We start from the raw sequence: 4528 nt of genomic DNA on the forward strand, positions 1-4528 counted from the left end.
GTAAAACTTTACCTGGATGGTCCATTTGATGGTCTTTTTGATGCTCAACTGACATTCAACTAACATTCAACTACATCTCTATTAAATGCAAATTAACTGAAAGGTGAAAGTAAATGATTTTCTATTGAATAAAACCCTACATTCAACTCTAATCCAAACGCTTATCTTATTATTTTAGGATTGGGTTTAAGGTTAGGTTAGGTTTAGGGTTAGGTGTAGGATTAGATTTTAGGGTTGATTAAGGGTTAAGGTTAGGGTTAGGTGTAGGGTTAGATTTTAGGGTTGATTAAGGGCAAAGGTTAGGGTTAGGTGTAGGGTCAGATTTTAGGGTAGATTAAGGGTTAAGGTTAGGGTTAGGTGTAGGGTCAGATTTTAGGGTAGATTAAGGGTTAAGGTTAGGGTAAGGGTTAGGTGTAGGGTTAGATTTTAGGGTTGATTAAGGGTTAAGGTTAGGGTTAGGTGTAGGGTCAGATTTTAGGGTAGATTAAGGGTTAAGGTTAGGGTTAGGTGTAGGGTTAGATTTTAGGGTTGATTAAGGGTTAAGGTTAGGGTTAGGTGTAGGGTTTGATTTTAGGGTTGATTAAGGGTTAAGGTTAGGGTTAGGTGTAGGGTTAGATTTTAGGGTTGATTAAGGGTAAAGGTTAGGGTAAGGGTTAGGTGTAGGGTTAGATTTTAGGGTTGATTAAGGGTTAAGATTAGGGTTAGGTGTAGGGTTAGATTTTAGGGTTGATTAAGGGTTAAGGTTAGGGTTAGGTGTAGGGTTAGATTTTAGGGTTGATTAAGGGTTAAGGTTAGGGTTAGGTGTAGGGTTTGATTTTAGGGTTGATTAAGGGTTAAGGTTAGGGTTAGGTGTAGGGTTAGATTTTAGGGTTGATTAAGGGTTAAGGTTAGGGTTAGGTGTAGGGTTTGATTTTAGGGTTGATTAAGGTTTAAGGTTAGGGTTAGGTGTAGGGTTAGATTTTAGGGTTGATTAATGATTAAGGTTAGGGTTAGGTGTAGGGTTAGATTTTAGGGTTGATTAAGGTTTAAGGTTAGGGTTAGGTGCAGGGTTAGATTTTAGGGTTGATTAAGGGTTAAGGTTAGGGTTAGGTGTAGGGTTAGATTTTAGGGTTGATTAAGGGTTAAGGTTAGGGTTAGGTGTAGGGTTAGATTTTAGGGTTGATTAAGGGTTAAGGTTAGGGTTAGGTGTAGGGTTAGATTTTAGGGTTGATTAAGGGTTAAGGTTAGGGTTAGGTGTAGGGTTTGATTTTAGGGTTGATTAAGGGTTAAGGTTAGGGTTAGGTGTAGGGTTAGATTTTATGGTTGATTAAGGGGTAAGGTTAGGGATTCAACATAGGGTTAAGTTAATTTTAATGGAAATTCTATTCAGTGTTAGTTGAATGTCAGTTGAGCATCAACAAGGCCATAAAATGGACCATCCAAGTAAAGTGTTACTGATACGTGATGTCTCACCGGTAAATTGCGTATTACACCTCTGTAGATAGATAAAATCCCTTGTTTTCAATTTCATTCACAAAAAGGACTAATGTCATATATGTTAAATGATTGGCTAGTGTGTTTTGTTGGCCCTGGAGCATCATGAAAGCTGTTGCCCTCAGGATAGACTTTCTTGTAAAGATCTAAATACAGTCTATGATGATTGAAAACTGTCTTACTGACTTATCATTTTAATCAGCCAGAGGGAGAGCGTATACAGACCGCGGGATCACCCGACACATTTCCAATTATCACCAAAAGAGAAATGATCTGTGAAAAATATACCCGTGGAAATGACTTGACTTCATGTGATTGCCATTCAGCATTCATAACTCCTGTCCCAATAGAAATGCATGGCCACGTTTGCCACATTCCGTTCTGCTACCTGCAGAAATGGCCTGGCTCATTCACGGGATGTCCGTCCAATAGATTATTGGTGGCGCTCTTGAACCCACTTGCCTCGCATTATCTGGGCTAATTACGATTGCTAGGTGCCCCGTCGCCCGGAGACCTTGGAATAGAATTACCTTGAGAAGTTATTTATCCCGGAGCATTGGTATTCCGGGGAGATCCCCGCGAGCTTCGGAACGCCTGACAACCTCTTATCTCTCCCCGCTCGTCAACAGGTGTTCCCTGTCAGCTCGGCGTGATCAAAATGCGGCACGCACCGAGCCCTGTTTACTCAGACAGATTAGAGAGGGGTGTGTGCCGGGCCAGCAAAGTACACCAAAGTGCAAACTCCTAAAAACTCCTCCTAGTTTCTTCCAGCTCAGACTGCGGGACCTCAATCTGAGGGCTTGGAGATAAAAGCCAAAGATGTCAGAGTCTCCACCTAAAGCCTCGAGGGTGCTACACGACTTTGGAAGCTGTAAACAGAATGGGAACCTCATGTATCACAATTTATAAATGAGTTTTCCAGATCTTTTTTTTTTATGGTTAATTAATAAATTTTATATTCTGCACACTAAACAACTAGGGATATTCACCATACACTAAACAACAAGACAATGCAAAACCACATGCTGCATACATTACATTATAGCAAGACTATGCTATAGAATAAAATAGTACAGGTACTGAACTGGCCTAAGGATCATAGCATCACTCGCCAATTAAAAAAAAAAAAAAAAAAAAAAAAACAAGTATCTTCAGTTTTGTCGATTTTTAGTTTACTACACAATTTAAACAGACAAACCGTCCCTTACACTCTGCCAAAATTTCTTGATGAATGGACCAATAGAAATCCTTCAAAATTACTTTTACATCGACTTCCATTGAAAGTTTAGAAGGTTTTTTCTCTCTCCTGTAACGTTGCTGTTTTGGAGATACTTGTATTTCCGGACGAGCAGGTGTTGTGCCTGACTGCAGTGGACGTGAGGAACACTCTGCGCAGAGTCAACCCACGGAAAGCTGCAGGACCAGACAACATGCCCGGCAGAGTGCTCAGGGAATGCGCAGACCAGCTGACAGATGTTCTCACGGACATCTTCAACATCTCCCTGTGCAGCGCCACTGTCCCAACGTGCCTCAAGTCCACCACCATCGTCCCCGTGCCGAAGAAGTCCACAGTGTCCTGCCTCAATGACTACCGTCCCGTTGCACTTACACCCATCATCATGAAGTGCTTCGAAAGGCTAGTCATGAGGAACATCAAGACACAACTGCCCTCTTCACTGGACCCCCTGCAGTTTGCGTATCGTCCCAATCGCTCCACGGACAATGCCATCACCACTACTCTTCATCTCTCCCTCATCCACCTGGAGAAGAAGGACACTTACGTCAGAATGCTGTTCATAGACTTCAGTTCAGCATTCAACACCATCATCCCACAGAACCTCATCAGGAAGCTAAGCTCGCTCGGCCTCAACACCCCCCTCTGCAACTGGATCCTGGACTTTCTGACAGGGAGAACCCAGTCAGTCCGGTTCGGGGGCAGCACCTCCAGCTCCATCACACTGAACACTGGGGCCCCCCAGGGCAGTGTCCTGAGTCCTCTGCTGTTCACCCTGCTGACTCATGACTGTGCTGCAAAACACAGTTCTATCAGCTTTATCAAGTTCGCCGATGATACAACCGTGCTGGGTCTCATCACCAAAGACGACGAGTCAGCATACAGAGAGGAGGTGCAGCGGCAGACTGACTGGTGTACAGTCAACAACCTTCACCTCAATGTGGACAAGACAAAGGAAATGGTTGTTGACTTCAGGAGAGCACAACACACCCACTCTCCACTCAACATCGACGGGTCCTCTGTGGAGATTGTTAAGAGCACCAAGTTCCTTGGCGTCCACTTAGCAGATAACCTCACCTGGACCCTGAACACCAGCTCTACAGCCAAGAAAACCCAGCAGCGTCTCTACTTCCTCCGGAAGCTGAGAAAGGCCTGTCTCCCTCCACCCATCCTCACACTCTTCTATAGAGGGACCATTGAGAGCATCCTGAGCAGCTGCATCACTGCCTGGTTTGGGACCTGCCCCGTCTCTGACTGCAAGACCCTCCAGCGTATTGTGAGGACAGCTGAGAGGATCATCTGCGTCTCTCTCCCCTCCATCACGAACATTTACACCACCCGCAGCATCCGCAAAGCAACCAGCATTGTGAATGACCCCACCCATCCCTCACACGAACTGTTCTCCCTCCTGCCTTTGGGAAGAAGGTACCGCAGCATCCGGTTCAGCACGACCAGATTCTGCAACAGCTTCTACCCCCAAGCCATCAGACTCCTCAACTGCAGAGACTGAACTGATGGTTTTCTGTACATGCGCACACACTCTTCCCCCACTTACCCCAGAAAATGGAAGCACCAAAAACCCTACTACCTCACTGGACTCTATTGCACACTGTGTAATAGAGGTAATTACTACCTCACCTGGTCTTTTTTGCACACTGCATAATTTGCACACTGTCTTGTTATTTATTATTCTTTGTCTGTATTGTGTTGTATTGTCTGTCTGCACTTTTGTACTGTTGCACTTATTGTTCTGTCTACACTGTGTTTATGTGCACCATGGTCACTGGAGGAATGTTGTTTCGTTTCACTGTGTACTCTGTA

At 44.3% G+C, this 4528-nt stretch overlaps 1 long non-coding RNA gene across 2 annotated transcripts; it reads left to right on the forward strand.

Annotated features, from left to right (window-relative positions):
- Positions 1-850: 850 nt before the first annotated feature.
- On the forward strand, positions 851-1317 carry LOC125785869 (uncharacterized). Of its 2 annotated transcripts, none has more exons than XR_007428192.1 (3): positions 851-934; positions 983-1030; positions 1127-1317. It is a non-coding gene; the product is annotated as an uncharacterized LOC125785869 (long non-coding RNA). The 2 variants fall into 2 exon arrangements; XR_007428191.1 differs by having other exon boundaries at positions 852-934; positions 1079-1156.
- Positions 1318-4528: the final 3211 nt, after the last annotated feature.

Source organism: Astyanax mexicanus, chromosome 21, assembly GCF_023375975.1.
Source record: "Astyanax mexicanus isolate ESR-SI-001 chromosome 21, AstMex3_surface, whole genome shotgun sequence".
In the NCBI taxonomy this organism is placed as follows: Eukaryota; Metazoa; Chordata; class Actinopteri; order Characiformes; family Acestrorhamphidae; genus Astyanax; species Astyanax mexicanus.